Genomic DNA, 22664 nt, shown 5'->3' with positions numbered 1-22664 from the left:
GGGTGCCTCTGATGGATTTCCCATAACCACGTGGACCCTCTGTCACTTCCCTTGTAAATCGATAATGGGTCCATTACATCTTAGCTAGGATCAGTTTGATGATGATGTGCCTATGGTTACCACCCCCCCCCCGCTCTTTTCCAGGTACTTCACATACACATTATGATTTAACATACAGTTTAGCACAGTGGTGAGAGCATAGACTTTAGAGCTAGACCACCTCGTTTCCAATTCCAGCCCTACTGCTTCTCAGCTGTGTGGCCTTGAACGCATTAGTTAACATCTCTAGGACTCACTTTTCCCGTCTGTGGAATGGCAATTTAAAAAGAACCTCTTCAGGAGGTTGTGAGGACAGAGTGTTCAGAAGAGTCCTGCAACGTAGCCGATACCACACGAGAAATGAGCGCAGTTCAGGAAAGTATCAACTTGCCCAAGGCCACATTAATTTAAGGAGGGGCAGAGACGGGATTTGGGAGCTGGGTCATTTTGCCTGCCAGGCCATGTACTTCCCACCCTGCTGCACTATCTGACTTCTGTCCCTGATTCCTGCCGAACCAGCCGCGCGCACCCTTCCTGCTGCCCATCCAAAGATGAAACAGGAGGTCTCCCGAGCCCGACCTCCACTCCGGGAGCTCCCCGGGACGCTTAGAGAAAAGCAGCAGTTGAGAAGTGCGCCCTCCCGCCCGCCGCAGGTCAGCTCCCCGCCGACCTCCGCCGGCCCCGGCAGCGGCGCGCGGCCGAGGCGCGCGAGTCTCCGTCCGCTAGCGCTCCCGGAAGCCCGCGGTAGGAGCCGCGCCGGCGGTGCGGGCGCACGGCGCGCACCGGGGACTGTCTGCTCACTGCAGCCCGGGTGCTGCCTGGTGGGAATCCCTCCCCAGCTGGGGAGAAAGGCAGTTGTTTTCCTCCCGGTGAAACGTTCCACTTGAAACCGTTCCACAAGGGCTGTTCTCGCCTCCGACTAGGGGAAGAACTGTAATTAACACAGCAACAAACGCCCACGACGCTAACTGGCAAAGGGAGTGTAACACGAGCCGCTTCTCCAACCGAACTGGGCCAATTGCTTTCCCTTCTTGCCTCCCCATTTGGTCTGTTTTGGTTCCGCAGTCATCCAACTGTGGCGTTTCTTAAAACATGTCAGTGGCTGGTGTTTGTGTTTGGGGTTGAACAGTTTCACACACGTCGCTGGAGACGGTGCTCAACCAGCTGCTGTGCTGGGTCCTAGCTTTCTGCGCCTTCGGGAGCGTCAGGTAGAAGAACGAAGCGACTAGAAGAAGGGGGTGGAGATGAAGAAGGACGCCTGCCTCCTCCGATTGCCTGCAGTTGGGTCGGAAGCCTGTCTCCGGGCGAGGACAGGTAAAACCGGTCTGCCGGGTTTCCGGGAGGGGCGGGCAGAGCTGTCCCACGTGAGTGGCGTCGTCGGCTGGCGGTGGCGCTCACCTGGCGGCTGTGCTCCGACTCCCGCCAGGAGCATAGGGAGAGCGCTCAGAGGCCAGCCGGGCGCAACTACAGGCGGGCTAACGTGGGCAGCCGACCCGGGGCGGGGGGGGACGCGGCCGGGGCTGGGGGAAGCGCGCTCTCTGGCTTCCTTATCGAAGGTTATCAGGGTCTGGTCCCTGATGCGGCCATTACATACAATCTTCCATCAGCCAGGTGTGATCCACGGACCAGAAGCTCCGGCATCACGTGGGAGCTTGTTACAAGCAGCATTTCAGGCCCTACCCCAGGCCTATTGATTCGCAGTCTACTCTTTAACAAGATCCCTAGGTGATTTCTGGGCACACGAGAAGTTTGCGTTATGTGCATACTTTTCTCTGAGGTCTTTGCATCTGCGTCCTGTAGTGTCAACACATTATCTTCAAAATGTGCGGAAAAGGCATGGCTTTTGGAGAAGCGGCACCGTGCCCTCAGCTAAACATCTGCGCCCGTTCGATGCTTAGCGGCAGGTCTCCAGTAATTACTGCTAAGGGAGTAATGAGTAGAGGGAAGGCAGAGCCCGCTCTACAGTCCAGCCCGGAAGAGCTCAGAGATTAGGTGGGGAACCAAAACCCAAATAAAGAACTAAGTAATTATACAAGATAATAATTCAAGAGGTTACACAAGGCAGAGTAACTCATAAGCAGCTTACGCAGTATGTGCTATATATTTAGTAAATTCGCTGTGCTGATCAGCTACCACCAATGTTGTACGTGTATGTTCTCTCTCTAGAGTCATATATGTAAGCAAATATATGTGTTTGTGTGTATTATATAGAGAAAGAGGGAGTATGTATTCTAACATGGTGCCTCACGCAGAGCAGGTCATCAATATTTATTGCATCAATGGCTGGACCCTGTTACAACATATTCTCCTGGAAAAAGAAGAATTTTGTGTTTTAAGCCAAACCAACCTGGATCTGTTCCAAAATAAAATGTATTACCATAACCAACTGTCCATTTAATCTATCTTTTAAAACATTAACTATACACATATCCACCAGAGATACATGGCCTCTATTTGGTAGGAGCCCAGAAGGGCCCAACACGGCTATTTCAAGAATCCTGCTAAGTCTTTTATGTCAGAATAACCCAACATACCTTCTACGTGGCCATTCAGGCCTCCCAGACCACAGTACCCTCACAGATCATAGACTTCCTTTTTTCAGAGCTGCTTCAGTCTTACGAGTTATTGATCTGCAAGTCAAACATTTTAAAAGTGAGGCTTCACTGAATGGCCTGTAACAGCTCCAATTTATTCTGTCAAGTACTCAAAGTTTCCTAACTAGACACCTAATCATGTGAGTTGTGCCTAGTGAGTACCAGTGAGAAGCAGGGGTCAGCATCCTTCATGTCTCGGTGGCTAGAAGGATCTTTACAATTTTTAAAATTCATTTATTCTTTTTTTTCCCCTCTGCAATGTTTTGTTGGTATTAGCCCACCAAGACATGAGGGTTGCTCCATCGTCCTCACTAGGCGCAACTCACATGATTAAGCACCTAGTGAGGGATTTCTAAGTACTTGACAGAATAAGTTGGAGCTCTTCCAGGCCATTCAGTGGGATCTCCTTAAGATATAGGTCAGGAAAGGATGCTTCTGTCTAGCACAGTTAGGACAGCAATTGGAGGAAAAAAAACCCATCTTTAATATTTGCACCCCAACCAAATTAAGGTTTTCGGTTTTACAAGTTACACTTGATTCATGATGGAAGTTTAGCAGAGCCTATCTGGATATACTACCTAACAAATACTGTTGACTAAAGATGAATTATCAAATGCCAATGAATGAACATTGATTACGAAGCCATTGATATCCATGGTGTCTACATTCTGAAAGCTTTCTTTGCCTCCTCCACTACGTTAAAAAAGAAACCAAAAATTCCAGGAGAGCTGAGCAGCAAATATCCAAACTGAAAGAGAGTAATGCATCTTTGACGGCAAGCCACATGGCTCCTTGTCCAGTACCAGTACCATTTATTTGAAAATACTGGGCATCTTGATGGTGAAAGAATTCAAAACGTGCTTCAAATGGGAACTCTGAAAAGTGAGATTTGAAGAGAATGCCTCAGGGAATATTGTTGGTAAACTTTGCAAATCGCATTATTGGTTTGCAAAAGTCACCCACATATTGTCATGGTTTTGGTAGAGCTAGGCACAGTACTCAGGAAAAAAAGAAAAGAAGAAATCACTTTCATCATCAGTGATGTTGAGAACCATATAATCAGTAATTAGATTTAAAGAAAAGCCAGTGGGAGTTAAAACCGTAGTGATGCAATCAACTAACCCGGAGCTGGTTAAAATTCTGGCATAGCAGGGACACCAGTTGCTATATTTTGCTGACACAAACTGAAGGAATAAAAAACACAAATGACTATTGAGAATAATAAAGAAGTCCATTGTTCCTCCCTACTGGCTTTTATGATAATCATTTTCCAAATATGCCAGGAAGACGATTTTTAATGCTATATTAACAGGAAATTTTCTGTAGGAAATCTGTATGAGAAATATCTGTGAGGACATTCACTAAACATTCACTAAATTCACAGAGATTATTAATGGAATTTTTTTTATCCCAAACAGAATTTAACGTTTGTAAGCAGAAGAAGGAAAAATACATCTTTAAAATTAAAAACTTCTAAATATTTATTCCAGGGGAAGCATAAGGAATCCAATGCACATATTGATAGACTACAGTCCTGTTACTGTTATAGATGGATGTTTGTCATTCCTCTTGGCCACCTAGCATCTGCACCTTTTCCCAGTGTTTGCAGAACACCCCTCCTGAGTCCCATCTGCACTCCTGAGGCAGAGCCCCTTTCCCACTAGAGAAGCTGGAAATGCCAGTCCCAGGATTTCTCAGCCTTCCTGTGGCTCCCTCCATTAGATTCATCCCCCTGAGAGTTTAATTAAAAGAGGAAGGGAGGGCTTCCTGGGTGGCTCAGTCAGTTGGGCACCTGCCTTCTGCTCAGGTCAAGATCCTGGGTCCTGGGGGAAGCCCTGCATTGGGCTCCCTGCTATGCAGGGGGGTCTGCTTCTCCCGCTCCCTTTGCCTGCTGCTTCCCCTGCTTGTGCTCTGTCAGATAAATGAATAAAATCTTTAAAAAAAAAAAAAGCGGAAGGGCTGCCCAAATTTACTGTGGAGATGGGTGTTGGTGATGGCAGCAGCAACATCTGATTTTCAGAAGCAGCAATGACAATTTCTGTGGCAGTAGCTGGTGGCACCAATGTCAGGGATCTAAACAGTACAAGCTGTAGGATTTGGTTTCCAGAGAATGTACTTCTGCAACAAGATTTGGTCATCGTTTGGGGCCTGTAGCTTCCCCACAGATTCTCTGAGCTGCGCGATATCCTTTACATGAATTCTTCAGCTTCTGAAACCATCTGGGTTCTTTGACTGACACAATTATCATTCACAATATATTGGAAAATGGCAAAACAATTTGGAGCAAGTGTATCCACTAGAAAGAAGTGAAAATGAAATTTCATCAAATCCCCTTCGGTGCAAGGATATTCTAAAGGCAGTTCCTTTTGCCATCAAGAAAATTAAGAGAATAAAACAAGAAGACTAAGCCTGTATATCTACAAATCTAAGTATGGAAAATAGAAGTGACAACTTTTATTTTTAAGCAAATCCTAATTCTCAATAAGTTTTTTAAATAGTCATTTCCCCCCAAATCTTCTTAATTCTTTTGGAATTGGTGGACAAAATGGTCAAAGAAATAGAGGAGTTAGAGAACTGTAAATCCATCACTAAGCACAATATTTCAAGGAGACCATGAAAGAGAGGCTTGAATGAGAACATCTAGGAAGCTGTGAGTGACATCACGAAATCAGCAAAGGTCAGTTTAGTTGAATGACCTTGGACATTTTACAAAGTGAAATCCGTTTTATCTCTCCAAGAAAAATTATCAAAATTCTGTCTGGAAACAGTTAAAAACCAGCCAAACATGACACTTACTATCTAGCAAATTATGGCACAAAATCATAGTTAACACAGAAATAGCAACAGGAGAAACACCTTTCATTAGAGGATCAGAGTTCAAGCAAACATTCCCTAATTAATCCTTTCAACTGCTTCAGGAAGTGGGTATTTAGCATTTTCATAGATAGCACTCCATGTTTTACCAACAGTAATTAGTTGTTCTCATCAACCTTTTGAAGTAGGTCAATATTATCTCCATTTTAAAGAAAAGTCGGGCACTGAATAAATATGTACAGAGACCACTAACATAATCCTCATTGATCAATTCCCATTTTTCTATCACTACCACCTTTAACATAGGTAAAAACACCTTCTTAAAATTGCCTTGTTTTGGTGCCCATCAAAAACCCAGTGAAGTAGGCAGAATTGCCTCCATTCTGCGGATGAAAAAACTGAGGTTCACACACATATATACACACTCCTCACATCAGAGAGGTGGCTGCCTGTTTATGTCTGTGTGTAAGTCCCAACTCAACCGTGGTCACAGAGTCCAAGAGGACTGAAGTTGCCCAGACAGACAACCTCCAACTTCTAAGACAATTTCCTTTCAAAGGGAAGAAGTTCCCAAGCATCAGTGTCACATAGGATAATGGGTTTTTCAAGATCTCTTCTCACCATGAGCAGTTCTGAGCTAATTTTATTAATAGCAGATCTATGGACCACCAATCCCCTCAGGCAACTACACAGACCATTTTGAACAGTAAAATGGCACTTGTTATATATGAAAAACAAAACTACCAGTTTCCCTCATGGCTTTAAGAAAAGCAGTCTTGTTGAGAATAACATGAACGGATTGTCTTTAAGAAGAGTAATTCAAAGCCAGGCCATCAGATTTAAGAAAAGAGTTTTGACCAAAACAGAATCAACTTAAACTTACATACAAAGGTTTTCGTCAAATACAGTATTTCTTCTCAGAAAATACAAAACTTAACCATACAAGTATGTCTTTTTTTTATTCTCTGTAATGATACTGGACTTAACATTTTCCTTTTATGAGAAGAAATGGCAGCTGTGTATTTTATTTGTAATTTAGTTGGACTGTTTGCTAAATGTTAGCAATTATAGCAAAATATGAATAATAAAAAAGAAAAAGTTGTAAGATCTGAATCTGACCTTCTTTTTTTCCCCCGCTGCATGAATCTGGACTATATCAAAGCAAAATAAATTGGAATTAGTAACATGCTATTTTCCATTCATCTAACTGACAATTAAGCTAAGTGAGGCAAATTTGGCCTTGAAGTATATAGAATTATTCCACATTAAACAAAAAAGAGCTAGAGCCACTCAGTGTATCTTCAGCCACTACTCAGTAAATGATGTTTTGTTATTTTGGAAAAGCTACTTTAGGAAACTTAAGTTTTAATATACACCATTTTTTAAAACTGTCCTTTCATTATCAGCCCATTATAGTAACTCTAGTCGAATGTTTATTTTCTTTAGTTATATCTTACTGAATGCTTCATCTAAGGAAAGCACCAGTTGGAGAAGCCAAACCTGAGCTATGACAGAATTCTACAAATAGAAAATGACTTAAAAGTTTACACTGGAGAAATTCCAAAAGAAAGGACAGGCCAAAATCCAACAAATCAACACGAGGAATTTCCCTTTAATGCCTTCCATGAGTCCTTGTTATTTAGCTTCACTTAGGAATTGAAGCCAGAGCTTTCCATGATCCCTTGTTTAATGGGTGCTTTTCCTAATTCCAGTCCTCCAACTTTGAGCAGAGGTATAACTGGAAATTCCTCCCTTTGAGGGAGTTCTGAGAGCAACGCCACTCTGTCCTTCTGTGGGCAGCTGGGTATACTGAGCACCATGTGGGAACACCGTGAAAGAGCTTGGAAAGGGGCACAAACCCCAAGAATGGTGAGCAGTAGAAAGCAACAAGAGTTGAGGGGCTGTGACCAAGCTGAAGGTAGCTGGAGCCACTGGATCAGCTGTACGTACAGCCAGTTAATCAGACCCTTAACCTTGCCTGTCTTCTCATTAAACTGCCTGCACTCGGCAGACCGTCTTCACAGGGCACTCTCCCGGTGTCCCTGTGTCTTCACCTTATACAGACGCCAGTCATATAGATTCAAGGGCTGACCCTATTCCAGTATGATCTCATCCTAACCAATTACATCTGCAACGACCCTATCTCCACATAAGTTCACATTCTGAAACACTGAAGGCTAGGACTCCAAAATTTCTCTTCTGGGAGGACACAAGTGAACTCATAACACCTCTTAAGGAAATGGGGGTACAGAATAGGGCAGGGAAGAAGTTTGGCAAAGGTATAAGTTCAGCTCAATTCCAGCCCCAGCCTGATTCCACAAGAAGTTCTGAAGGCTGAAGGGCATCGTGAAGTTGTCCCCATCGACGGAGGGGGCTAGCAGCCTTTCGTTCTTCCCAAATCACTCAGCCCTGGTCTCCACATAACCCCTGAAAGGAAGATGTGTCATCCTGGACATTTCTGATCTGGGTTTCCATTCACTCTAAGGCAGTGGTTGGCCAAATTTAGTGTGCATCAGAAACAGATGGTTGGACCCCAATCCCAAGTTTCTTACTCAATAGGCCAGGGGTGGGGCCTGAGAATTTGCATTTTTAACAAATGACCAGATGATACTGATGCTGCTGGTCCAGGGACCACACTTTGAGACCAACGGACATAGAGCAGTTCCTAGAAGTCAACAGCTATTTTTTTTAAATATTTTTTATTTTTAAATTCCACTATAATTAACATACAGTGTTATATTAGTTTCGATTGTACAATATAGTGACTCAACAATTCTTTACATTACTAAGTGCTCATCAAGACAAGTGTACTCTTTTTTAAAGAGATCTTTATAATCTCTATACCTAACGTGGGGCTCGAACTCATAATCTCGAGATCAAGAGTCACATGCTTCCCTGACTGAGCCAGCCAGGTGCCCCAAGACAAGTGTACCCTTAATCCCCTTCACCTATTTCAAATCTGGGTTTTTCTTGTTTTTCTCTTTCTTTCTTTTATCATTTGCTTTGTTTCTCAAATTCCACATATGAGTGAAATCATATGGTTTTTTCTTTCTCTCACTGACTTATTTCACTTACCATTATACCCTCCAGATTCATCCATGTTGTTGAAAAGAGCAAGATTTCATTCCTTTTTATGGCTGAGTAATATTCTATTTTTTATATATACCACATCTTCTTCATCCATTCATCTATTGATGGACACTTGGGTTGCTTCCATAATTTGGCTATTATACATAATGCTGCTGTAAACATAGGGATGCATATATCTTTTAGAATTGTGTTTTTGTAGTCTTTGTGTAAATGTCCTGTAGTGAAATTCCTGAATCATATGGTAATTCTATTTCTAATTTTTTGAGGAACCTCCGTACTATTTTCCACAGTGGCTGCACCAGTTTACATTCCCACCAATAGTACAAGAGGGTTCCTTTTCTTCTACATCCTCGCCAACATTTGTTGTTTCTTATGGTTTTATTTGACAGACACACACACACAGAGAGAGAGAGAGAGAGAGAGAGAGAGAGAGAGCATGCACGCACAAGGTGCACAAGGAGTAGCAGAGGGAGAGGGAAAAGCAGGCTCCTTGCTGAGTAGGGAGACCAGTGGGGCTCAATCCCACGACCCTGGGATCATGACCCAAGCCAAAGGCAGACACTAAGGCACCCCAGTTTCTTATGTTTTTTATTTTAGTCTTCCTGACAGAGTGAGGTGAGAACTTGCTGTGATTTGATTTGCAATTCCCTGATGATTAGTGATGTTGAACAACTTTTCATGAGTCTCTTGGCCATTTGTATGTCTTCTTTGGAGAGATGTCTGTTTGTGTCTTCTGCCCCCATTTTTTAAATTGGATTATTTGGTTTTTTGTTGAAAGATCTATTTATTTTAGAGAGAGCGTGTGCGGGGTGGGGGGAGGGCAAAGGGAGGGGGAGAGTCTCAAGCAGACTCTGAGCTAAGCGTGGAGCCCACCGTAGGGCTCAATCTTATGACCGTGAAATCATGACCTGAGCCGAAACCAAGAGTTGGACACCCAACTGACTGCACCACCCAGGCGCCCCTATTTTTTTGTTTTGAGTTATGTAAGTTCTTTATGTATTTTGGATACTAACCTTATCAGATGTATCATTTGCAAATATCTTCTCCCATTCGGTAGGTTGCGCTTTTGATTCGTTGATTTTTCCTTTGCTGTGCAGAAACTGTATTCTGGTGTAGTCCCAATAGGTTATTTTTTGCTTTTGTTTCCCTTGCCTGGGAGACGTGTCTAGAAAGATATTGCTACAGAGAAGAAGGGAGCTTTGAGTAGTCAGCAGCCCCCACTTAGAGCAGCCAGCAGATGGAATGACTACACTGAGAGGAAGGGGAATCTGGGCAGGGCAGCGACAGCGGAAATACCGCACCGTCCTTCTTGACAAGCCTAAGGTATGCAGAGAGCAGGGCAATAAACCCAAAAGGGATGCAGGAGAATCAGTGTCCTTAGAAGACAGCCAGATTTTTGCTATAGCGAAGAAAAGGAGAAACATCTCAAAAGAGAGACAATACTGCCACAGACTGCTAGGTTGTCTGGATAAAAAGCCAGGAAAAGAAGTCTCTATTTTTTAAACAATCAGTGAGACAAGTGGGGTGCACAGTAATGATGCAGGTGATTTTAAAGCTACAGAATCATTCTTGGATCTCTCCTGCGTGCCCTGTGACCGAATTGGCTGACACCAATTCACTCCTTTTTCAATCTCTCGGAATCATTGGGTGGCCATCAACTACGCAGCACCAGCACTAAGTCCTTCGGGAGACCTGAAGAATCCCATCAAGGGTGCTCCAGTCTGGTTATTTGACTGGTAGAGACAAAGCTTTATGGCAGCTTTAAGCTGCAGCTGAAACTTACATATGGCTCTTCTAGTAAGAGAGTTATTGAAGATTGTATAAAATTGCAGCAATTTCACTGAGCCCAAGAAAATGTTCTATGGTTAGAAAGGGGAAAGGACTTATTTCAAATGCATTATATGAAAGACAAATTAAAATAGGCAATTTTTTTTAAATGGACTAAAACTGAGTAAAGGGAACACAGAAGGGATTAGCTTTGAAATCCACAGAGATTGCTGGAAAAAAGAATTTGGGAATGAAGTGTGTATTAATTCAACATCAGCCTGAATTATGAAAATAAATGTTTGGAAAAATAGCAGAATGTCTTCAAGTTAATAGCAAAGAAGGGAAAAGTTTTCTAAGAACATTGCATTTCGAGCTGAATGGAGAGTAGATGAAAAAGTCCACATAAAACAAGAGGAGAGCTTCCTTCTGGAGTGGCCTGTTTTTAAAGGGTCCACAGGTTCTGAAATTGAGACCCACATCTTTATTAGGCAGCTCCCCAAGGAAGCCTTATGGGACAAAAAGTTGGGATTTTCAAACGTCTTTAATTTGGTATTGGAAGGTTACTTATTTATTATTTTTTAATGTTTTTTTATTATATTATGTTAGTCACCATACAGTACATCCCCAGTTTCCAATGTAAAGTTCGATGATTCATTAGTTGCGTATAACACCCAGTGCACCACACAATACGTGCCCTCCTTACTACCCATCACAGGTCTATCCCATTCCCCCATGCCCCTCCCCTCTGAGGCCCCCAGTTTGTTTCTCATAGTCCATAGTCTCTCATGAAGGTTATTTACACAAACAAATAAATAATTAAGAAAAATCCATTTTAGTCAAGTTATTAGCCTCTCTGCACCTCAGCTTATGGCTTGAAATGAGTTAATTTAAGCAATGAGAAAAGAACCTGCCATGTAGGGAGCCTTTATGCCGGTTAGCTCTTATTATCTATCTCCAACAAATTCCACCTTGGTAGAGAAAGAAAGAGCAATTTGAAGCACATGAGCAATGTTGTCCACGGTTCCCTTCAAAGAGCCTCGACTGAGACTGAGGTGGGAGATACGAATCTGACATCCTGGCTGCCAGGTACTTTCGTGAGGAGTCTAATTTTTTTTTTAAAGATTTTATTTATTTATTCGACAGAGATAGAGACAGCCAGCGAGAGAGGGAACACAAGCAGGGGGAGTGGGAGAGGAAGAAGCAGGCCCACAGCAGAGGAGCCTGATGTGGGGCTCGACCCCATAACGCCGGGATCACGCCCTGAGCCAAAGGCAGACACTTAACCTCTGTGCCACCCAGGCTCCCCAGGAGTCTAATGTTTAAAGAGAAATATTTTCCCTGGAAGACAGCCTCTAAACACAAGCCAACTACTTCATCTGGCCCCTCGAGTACAGCAGCGACCCTCTGTTCCAGTGCGTGCTGGGGACAAAACTTGTTGTGCTGCTCTCCAGTGTGCTGTGTTCTTAAGTGATTTGCAGGGGTCAACAATTTATCTGTGTATGATTTTGCCCTTAAATTCTGATAGCTAAGATGTCTCCCCACTATATATCTATATCCCTGTCCTTTTGCTGCTGGAACAAATTGCCACACACTTGGTGGCTTAAGACTACAGAAACGTATCCTCTCATAGCTCCGCAAGTGAGAAGTCCAACATCAGCTTCCCTGGGCCAACACCAAGGTGTCAGCAGGCCCACACTCCCTCCAGCAGCTCGAGGGGAGAGCCCGGTACTTGCCTCTCGCAGTTCTGGGCAGCTGCTCACATTCCTTGGCTGGTAACTGCGTCAGTACAGTCTTTGCCTCTGGGGCCCAGCCTCCCCCGGCCTCCCTTTTGTAAGACTACGTGCAGTTGCATTTAGGCCCTCTCCCTTGATCGTCAAGGATATTCTCCCCATCTCATGACCTTTAAATTAACCACATCTGCAAGTCTTTTGCCATATAAGGAACACTCAAGGATTTCAGGAATTAGAATGTCAACATATTTGGGACCATTATTCAACCTATCATGGAACTTTACATCAAAAAACTAGGGATGTACTGTATGGTGACTAACATAATATAATTTAAAAAAATAAAAATAAAAGACTTCTTTAGTAAGGTGAACAACAACAAAAAAACCTACCAAAATACCCATTCCCATTAAAACTTTGTGTGGGGGGGGTGGGGAGAGAGAGAGAGAGGAGAGAGAGAGACATCATGGGTGAAACCAAAACTGTGGTCTGATTTGATTTGAGTACCACGAGGCCAACCCAGCTATGCTCGTAGGTGTGAGCTGGTCTCCAGAGGAATTGGTTGCAGCTCAACAGGCTTTATAATCAGCTTTGAACACACCAGGTGGATCTTCAATTACAATATTTCCCAAGCTTTAGCTTCACAAAGCAAGTTCTAGCTCCCCATCCTCTCCATGTGTTGTTTTCAGTAAATACACATTTGGTCTTGTGTGAATAAAGAAGATTTCTCAAGCCCTGTTTCAGGATCCATGTATCCTCTCCCATTTTCTGATTCTACCACCCTCCCCCCACCCTGGCCGGTTTTTCAAATGCTTTAAGGAACAATACATTTTGCTGACACGAAATGCAATTTTCCAAATTCTCTAATGAGATTAAGCCTAGCCAGTAGAAGCCAGAGACTGCCTTTCATCAGAAGACAAGGACTGCACATCTTCAGGCATGTTGTCAAATTCTTTTGAAAAAGAAAATGGAACGGTGGAAAACTGATTCTCATGCACATAATAATTAACCCATTTTTTTTTTTACTCCTCTCTCAAAAGGAACAGATGTTTAAGAATTGGTATTAAATAAATAAAATAATAATAATAGTACATTTGGAGAATTATATCCAGAATTTATGCATAGAAAAGATCAGAAGGTGCTAACATTTCCCTATTAATACAAGGCAGGTATAACAGTTGGAGAAAATTCAAGAGACTACAGGTTACATCCCCATTTTCTGTCACTGGGATGAACAATAATGTGAAAGATTGCAAAACTTCTGACTTGTATTAATTTCAATTCAGAATTTGTTGTTTTGGCAGCATCTAGATCAAGGTCAAGATTGCATGAGGAAACTGAGTGGAAGAAAAGAAATGGTTGAATATGGGTAGCTCAAGGTATTCCTAGGAAACCCAGCACAATAACCCTAATAGTCAATATAAACAGAAAACAGAAAGCTTCAAATAATATAGATAGGTTAATCATGGATTTATCTAAACTACTTATACACTTGGGAATATAACAATACTCTCTCTGCTGACAGCCCTAACCTCCCTTCCTTGAGACACATAAATATTAAATACCCCTCACCCAGGAAAGCCCACTCCATTTTTGTCTCCATTGACTCAAACCTACCCATAGTTCTAACTCTACTTCTTGTTTAAAATCTTCCTAAATCATCCAGCTTATTTTGTTTAATACACACACACAGACACACGCACATCATTACAATTGATAGCATTTTATCAATTGTTTTTATATGTATCATACACTCCTTTGCATTATTTATGCAAGGATCACTAAATAGGTGATGGAGAAAGGGAAATAACTTGTTGCCACCATCTCAGGTTTGAGATCCCATCCCTAGGCCAGTTGCCTGAGAATAGTTTCTTTTTTCAGAAAGAAAATCCCTTCTGCAAGGAGGGATTGGAAAGAGAAAGTGTACGATCCCTGGCTGAAACTTGAGTCTGTTCAAACCTTGACAGGAAGTATGGGAGCTAGAAAACTGCCATGTCGAAGCATCTCACAGTTTGGTGGTTATACAAGAAGGAAGGAGTTGCACACGCTGTTCTTTGTTCTGGGAAAAGCTACCTGGATGGTATATTTACAAATGTAAAGACCATAATCTGGAAAAAAAAAAAAAAAGGTGTTTGACACTGGCTCCAGGTGGTTAGGGGCTCAAGCTACAGCGGATGATAATATTTGTGTGGTCAGTAGTTACAGCTCAGTAGAATGATGTTCCATTGAGAGAATATTTTCTTCCCAAGTGTGCATTTGACATGGATCCATTGCTGGAAAACTGGCTCACTGTCTTGGGAGGATGTGAGTATGTGTTAGGAAGATGCCATCAAGGGCTCAGACACTAAGTGTTAGAAGCTAAAGCCGCTCTTTGCAGGAGAGTTCCGAGACTCTGGATCTGGATTGAGCTGCTTTGAAGCCTAGGTCTCTTTACCGTCATTAGCACTGCTCTGGCCCATCAGGAAGGATGGCACTGGGGAGACAGTATCCCTGGAAAATAGTGCTGGATAACTACACAACAGAAGCCCCCTCCCTTCTTCTCTGCCAACAGAACCTTGAACTAATTTGGGGTCTCAATGAGTGGAGCCCAAGGAGATGAATCCTATTGACTAAGCCAGTTATATTTCTCCTGTTCCCCTTTCCCAGGCGATCACTTTCTCAGACTCCTTTGAAAGTAGGACAGTTCCTGAGACCTCATTCTGACCAATGAGATGTAACGGAATCTTCTGGGTGTGTGTGGTTGGAGGTGGGGGGGGAGGTGACACCTGCTGCTTCTGGAAAGGGTCTTCTTGTTTGAATAAAAGAAAAGAAAGCTCCAGCTTCAGACCATGATGTCTAGAATAGATGTCTAGAATAGACCCCCTCGTAGCCACTAAGTGACTTATCCAAGGACAAGAAGCCAACACATGGATGATGACACAGGGGAAGGCTGCAAAGAGCCTGAGCTACAGATAACTGCTGAGCTGATTTCAAACCTAGAATTGCTTTCCTCCAGACTTTCTGTTATGTGAAAAAATTAAATGTCTATATTACTAAGGATATGTGGGTAAAGATAAATGAGAATATTCTGTTATCTTGCAGCCAAATGTATCTTAAATAATAGAGCACCTCAGTCTTGTCACTGAAAATATCAGCACCAGAGGCCACGCTGGGACAACTTGGCTCGCAGACCAAAGAGAAAGAACTGGAGTAAATTTTTCCTGAACAAATATGAGACCATTTTCTAGAGACTCCCAGAGGCATGGCCAAGGTCTTATGCGGATAGTTGGGGCTCAGAGTCATCACAGTCTGGACTCATATCCTGGTGAGTCACAGAGGATGGACACACACAGCCTTATTTCTCATTGTGATTAGCCGATTATACCCAAGTTGTCCATCGCTGTGCTACTCACAGTGCCCACCTGCAATGAGATGTGAAACTAGCACCAGAATGTAAACCAACTCCCTGCTTCCTTCATCGAGAAGTCTTGCCACCGAAAAAATGAGTAAAGTAACCCGAACTAAACAGTGTGCTAGGTGATGTAGTTTTTCTACATTTGGTGGGAGGTTATCTCCCTATCTCTTCGCTAATTGATAATGTTTGCAGACCCACAGATTTGTGGTCCACAGACCACACAGGCTAAGGAGCCAGAGGTCAAGCACCTGAATAGCCCAGATAGGACAATTTATAAGGAAATTTACAAGGAATCCCATGATGCTACTCTGAAACCTACTCCAGTGATCACAGTGGTAGACTTCTTTACCTCTAAATGTGCTGACTACCAAGTTACAGCTCCTGTGAAATTTTCTTGAATACTGAATAAGTGCATTTGTAGACATCATTGCCCACTTTAAATAAAAAGTCAGTAGCTCTCTGTTTAATTATCTCATTTAAAATTTGCTCACAAATGAGAAGGTGGCAACTGTGTAGCTATGCAGATAGTTGGAAGTAAATAAATTCATGTTCCATGTTATTTCCAATTAGATCTTTCACCTATACCCAATATAACACAATTCTCTTTTTCATTAGGTTAGAAATATATATGCACTAAATATCTGATATCATTTAGGAATTGCATTCAGCTGTGGGAGATAGAAACTTGAAAGGGAAAAAAGTAGCTAAACACATTAAATGTTTTGTTTTTCTCACCTAAAAACTCCTGGAGTTAGGTGGCTCCAGGTTGGTACAGTGGCTCTATGATGCCATCAGGTCAGGTCTCTTGTCCTTGCACTAGGCCACCGTTGGCTGTTGCTTCATGGTCCCATGTTGGCTACCCTATTGTCAGATTTATATTCCCGTTCCAGGCAGGATGAAAGGAAAGGGCAAAGAGCAAAAGGCACATGGGAGCTAATTCTGACCTCTTCTAGAGAGTTCTAGCAAATAGTCAACCAAGGAATTTCTGCTTGTATATCTCCTTGGCCAGAATGCTGAGTCATGGCCACCAATGTTTGCAAGAAAACTGAAAAAAAAAATAAATAAAGGTTTTTATTTACCCCTTATATTAGTTTGCTAGGGGTCATAACAAAGTACAGAGTGGTTGGCCCAAACAACAGAACTTTATTTTTTCACAATTCTGGAGACTAGAAGTCCAATATCAAGGTATCAGAGGGTTGGTTTCTTTTGAGGCCTCTCTCCTTGGTTTGTAGGTGGCTGCCTTGTCTCTGTGTTTTCACATGATTTTTCCTCTGTATGTAATCTATATCCAAATGGCCTCTTATTGGGACGCCAGTCATATTGGATTAGGGACCACCCTAGTGACTTCATTTAACCTAATTACCTCTTTAATTATCCTATCTTTAAATAGTTACTGTGAGGTACTGGGGGTTATGACTTCAATATGTGAATCTTAGAAGGACACAATTCGCAGGACACCTGGGTGGCTCTGTCAGTTGAGCACCTGGCTCTTGGTTTTGGCTCAGGTCATGATCTCATGGGTCATGGGATCGAGCCCTGTGTCAGGCTCCATGCTCAGCTGGGAGTCCGCTTGGAGATTCTCTCCCTCTACCCCTCCCCCACCTTTCTCTCTCTCAAATAAATAAGTGAATCTTAAAAAAAAAAAAATAGGACACAATTCAGCCCACAACAGCCTTCCAAACATAATCAGGGCTCTGTTAGTAAGAAACAAGGGGGAAATTGATATAGGATATACACTGCAACATCCACCAAACCTGCTATATTGCCTGATTTTCTTTAAACAAACAACAAAAAAGCTTGAAAATTGCCCCAAATTCAGTTTACATAGTTATAAATATGATGCATGATGAGGCCTACTCACCTATAACAAAATACCTATTTGTTTATTTAAGATAATTTATTTGTCTTATAATAAAAGACTTTGCCCAGTTGCCCAGAGGTTACATTGAGAATGCTCTGGAAGGCACCAACTGGTGTCTATTATGTTGAATAGCGATTACCACAAATAAAGGAGAATTTCCTTCCTTGAGGATCACTATTCCCCTAATGTTTGCTGAGACCTTTATAATTCAATTGATGATTCAGTCAGGCAAACTGTTTTTCCCTAATCTTTTAGTTTCAGAAGATTTATCTCTCCTGACCATTAACTGAATGAAGTAAAAATCCTTGATTTTGTTGGTGATATTTTTCCTTTCACTTTTGTTAGATTATCCATCATATTAATTAAATGACCATGAAAAGAAACTACCTATAATATTACTACATAGGTCTGTCCTTCAGAGGCTTGGGAAAATTCTGCATCTGATAGGAAGTTTGAGAAATGACTTGTTAGGCAAAATTCTTTTGATATCCTGCTTTGATTTTTTTATAAATATACCAGTTCTGTTGAAATATAATTCCATTTATCAAAAAATTCCTACTTTTAAATTGTAAACTCCGTGATTTTTAGTATAATCACAGAGTTGTGCAACCATCACCACTCTCTAATTCCAGAACATTTTTATCACCCCAAAAGGAAGCTCCATTCCCATTAGTAATCACCCAGCCACCCACCCCTCCCTTTGCCCTTCTCCAGCCTTGGCAACCACTAATCTACTTTCTGTCTATAGATTTGCCTATTCTGGACATTTCATGTAAATGAAATCATACAACATGTGGTCTTTTGTGTCTGGGTTCTTTCACTTGACATAATGTTTTCACGTTTCATCCATTTTGTCATGTCTATTGGCATTTCATTCTGGTTTTTTACTGTTGTTGTGTTGTGTTTGTTTGTTTGTTTTTAATGGCAATAGCTTTTGTCTCGTCTTCCTGGCTCTTTCTCCACCACTCCATCCTCTACAAGGCAACCAACGTGGTATTTCTCAAACACATCTCTTTTTTTTCCCCCTTCCATTTTAGTTTCTATTACTCTTTCCTTCTTAGTTCTCCTGGAAATTATCCATTGAAGGATAAATATTCCCATCACCTAGTTGTGCCTCTCAAATAAAGAAAGAGGATATTGCTTTGTATTACAATCCTCAGCTTTTAGTGAGGGAGGAATTCATTCATGCAAATATACACGCAGTAAATGTGTGGCACTGCTATTTGTGAACACATCTGGCTCAGAAATAGAAGGATCTCATAGTCAGACCCACCTGCAAATTCCCCAAATACAAAAAAAGACAAACCACACCAATTCTTTTTTGCAACTGGTTTAACTGAACTTGAAAAAGGATGCCTGTTATCGTATTGTGCATTCTCATTCCAGAATGTCTCTCTTTCATTCAATTCACAGGGGACTCTGTGGGTGGGAGTGGATGTCAGCATTGATTAACCCACCACTGTATATTTTATAGTGAGAAAAAGATGAAGAGCAGCTGAGTGAGAAGTAAATACATGTGGAGTATCTGTATAGATAAATGAAAATAAAGGGGTTTAAAGAATATGTAACAAATGGTTAATAGGGCTGGAATGCCTTTGTGAGGTGGCACACACGTGTGACAGAGAAATGCAGGGACCTGCTACTTTAGAGAAGTTTCTGGGAGTCCAATAGAGGGAACACTTCAGAATATCTCCTCAAAAAAGTGAAAGAAGAGGTGCCACGCTTTGCACCCCTTCCCACCAAGAAAGATACTTGATGCAACTTCTGGGATTTGGCGACGATATATACCACATGTAAGTGCATGGTTCCTGGCCATTCACTAAGTGACCCTCAAGGCAACCTGTTTTACATGGAGCAGAGAGAAAGAGAAGGTTCTCCAACTGGTCTGGGCTAACATGTGTCCCTTACAACAACATTTTCAATAAAGTTTGAAATGTCTGTGGCAGATCTGAAAAGCTGCATTCAAAGAACCACTGTCTAGGCTCCTAGGGTTTCCTAAGAAAGCCATGCTTTCTTAAAGATAATTATTTTCCTTCTAGGAAACAGCTTTTGGCTTGCTACTGTGCCCTAGTAGAGACTTAGTACCTAACTCTATTTGTTGCCGTTACAACAAATTAGCACAAACTTGGTAGCAGTAGACTGAATGATGACCCACCAAAGATACCAAGTCCTAATTCTGGAACCCAGAAAGCTACTTTATAGGGAAAAAGGGTCTTTGCAGATGTAATTAAGTTCAAGATCTTGAAATGGGTTGATTATCCTGGATAATCCCGGTGGGCCCTAAATGCAATCACACATGTCCTCATAAGAGAGAGGTAAAGGGCAATGTGAAGACAGAAGAGAAGACACACAGAGAGAAGAAAACATGAAGAGAAAAGCAGAGATTGGAGGGATGTGGCCATAAGCTTAAGGAATGCCAGCAACCACCAGAAGCTAGAAGAGGCAAGGCACTCCCTAGAGCCTTCATAGGGAGTGCAGCCCTGCCAACACCTTGATTGTAACCCAGTGATAATGATTTGAGACTTCTGGTCTCCAGAAACGTGAGAGAATGCATTTCTGCTATTTAAGCCACCGAGTTTGTGGTAATTTGTTGTAGCAGCTACAGGGAGCTAAGGTAGCGGCCTAAAACAATGCAAATTTATTCTCTTTACAGTCTTGGAAGTCAGAAGTCTCAAATCAATTTCCCTGAACTGAAGTCAAGGTGTTGGCAGGAGGACTGGTTCCTTCCAGCAGCTCTGAGGGGAGAATCTATTTCCTTGCTTTTTTTGGCTTCTGGTGACTGTGGCCCTTGGCTTCTGGCCCCTTCTTCCTTCTTCCCAAGGCATCACTCCAATCTCTTGCTTCCTCATCACAATTGCTTTTTCCTATGACTTTGCCTCAGATTCCTCTTGTGTTCTTCTTTTAGGGAATGTTGTGATTACACTGGGCCCACTCAGATAATCTTGGGTAAGACTATGGACTATGAGAAACAAACTGAAGACTTCAGAGGGGAAAGGGGTGGGGGAATGGGATAGACTGGTGATGGGTAGTAAGGAGGGCACGTATTGCATGGTGCACTGGGTGTTATACGCAACTAATGAAGCATCAAACTACATCGGAATCTGGGGATGTACTGTATGGTGATTAACATAATATAATAAAATAAAATTAAAAAAAAAAAGATAATCTTAGGTAATCATCTCCGGATTCTTAACCACTATGCAAAGTCTCTTTTGCCACATAAGGCACATGCACGGGTTCTAGAGATTAGGATGTGGGTGTATTGAGGGGCCATTATTTAGCCTACCACACTACCTAGTCACTGGATTTCAAGTCACTATGCAACCTGATCTTCCTGTCATGAACTGAGGTATTATCTGATCCAGCAAACACTAAAGATGTGTGCAGCTGTACTCTATCCTCAAGGAAAAAGATTAGGCTAAAGCAGGTTCTAAAGACACCAGATTTTTCACAAACATGTAACTTACATTCTTAGTATTCCTACTTCTGATATAGTGCCATATCCCCTTTATCTCATCCATGACAATTGCCTAGGGAATAAGAAAATTAAAGAAAGGTTTTCAGATCATTCTGCATAATATGTTGGTACCTTCCCTAAATGGGCCGTCTCAGCATTACAGTGCTACTCACATTGGCTATGAAGGACAATGAGGCAGATACATTCAGTGACAAGGACTTGGAGTAGTACACGTGTTTATCCTCTGCTTGGAAATAGACATGCCCAGATATATAGATCAATATGAATCCATGTGTAAGGGCTACCAATTTGGCTATATGGTGAGGATCTTGGAAGGAACAAGAATGAAAAATTAGTGATGAGGAAGTCTACAGAAGAAGTATAGGATGACGGGGGAGATTTTTATTTTTCAAAGATGGCCACACCAGTATATCTTATCCCATACGTACTCCTTATAACATGACAGTGACGTTCCCCCATTGAGAGATGAGGTCTGTGATCCCTCTCCTTGAGTTTGGCAGAAGCAATGTTATGTGACCTCTAAGGCTGTCATAAAAGGCAATACAGCTTTCTTCTACTCTTCTTGGGATGCTTATTTTTGGAACCCAGTAACTGTGCTGTGAAGAAACTAAGCACCCACATGGAAAAACCACATGCAGATGTTCTAGCCCAATCCCAGCTGAAGATGTAACCAATAGCAGCATCAACCCTCAGATATGTGAGTGACCAAGCCTTTAGAATAATCCAGCCCCAGCCTTCAAGCCACTCCTAGTGACACTAAGTACAGCAGAGATGTACAATCCCTGCAAGATTTGCCGAAGTAGATTCATGAGCAAAGCAATGTTTCTTTGGCCATTAAGTTTGGGATGATTTGTTAAACAGCCATAGAAAATAGATAATCCCTCAGAAGTGGCCTAAGTGTAAAATTATCTGTGCCCTTGTGAATGCTAACCACAAGTCAGCCACTACAGACGAGGCGCTTAAAAATCTAGAGGACAAGTAGAACTGTTCATGGATGTCAGTCAGACTTTTTCCCCAGCCACCTAGTACTTGCTGAATAGGCTTGTGAACAGGTAGCCATGGTGAGAGGGATGGACTTTCCCTCACCCAGGTTGATCTGGCTACTTCCACTGCAGAGCAACTTAATTTGCCAATAGCAAAAGCCTGCAATGAGCCCATGATACAGTACCATAAACTAGTACCAAGCAGCGGGTTGATCACATTGGAAACCTTCCATCATAGGGAAGCAGAGATGGTCCTAATGGAATAGAAAGGTATTCTGTATATGTATATCTTTCTTATTTGTCATATATGTGCCAGTACTACCATTCGTAAACTTACTAAGTGCCCTATTCACTCAACTACTGACCAAAGAACTAAATGTACAGAAAAAAATGGTATGTGATGAATCAGTGCCTATGGCAAAACAATGACCTTACCATGTATCCCGGCACACAGAAGCAATCAGTCTTATAAAACAGTAGAACGACTTATTGAAGTAGACACTTATGGTGTCACCTGGGAAATAATACCGTGTTAGTTGAAATGCGTTCCTACAGGATGTGATACAGGCTCTGATCAAAAAATCAATAAGGGGCCAAGATGTAATAATAGTGGCAGATTTATGCTCTCACCTGTAACAACAACAACAAACGGAAAAAGTAGTTGAGAAAACAGTGTTGAAGACACTAGACATCAGGCAAGGAAGGACAGTGATCCCTGAGGAACAAGAAACAAATGAGGCGAACCCTATGATTACCCTCGCTTGCTGGCTTGAGAGAGTTTCTAGGCTCTAGTACAGGGAGGAGAAACCCAGGTGGAACGAGACGGACTTCCTGAGTTAAGGAGAAAGAACCAAAAGTCTAGAGCAGGCAAAGTGACAGAATTCACATGACAATACCAAAGAGAAGAGAGCTGCACA

At 42.2% G+C, this 22664-nt stretch overlaps 1 long non-coding RNA gene across 1 annotated transcript in view; it reads left to right on the top strand.

Moving 5' to 3' along the window:
* Positions 1 to 742: 742 nt before the first annotated feature.
* LOC109490245 overlaps positions 743 to 22664 on the top strand; it is a 52996-nt gene continuing 31074 nt past the window's right edge. Inside the window, exon 1 of the long non-coding RNA XR_002143533.2 lies at positions 743 to 1353. This is a non-coding gene — a long non-coding RNA (uncharacterized LOC109490245). The remainder of the gene's footprint in view (positions 1354 to 22664) is intronic.

Source organism: Ailuropoda melanoleuca, chromosome 3 (genome assembly GCF_002007445.2).
Source record: "Ailuropoda melanoleuca isolate Jingjing chromosome 3, ASM200744v2, whole genome shotgun sequence".
NCBI lineage: Eukaryota > Metazoa > Chordata > Mammalia > Carnivora > Ursidae > Ailuropoda > Ailuropoda melanoleuca.
Note: the sequence above shows the minus strand (reverse complement) of the source record. Positions and strands in the feature narration are given on the sequence as shown.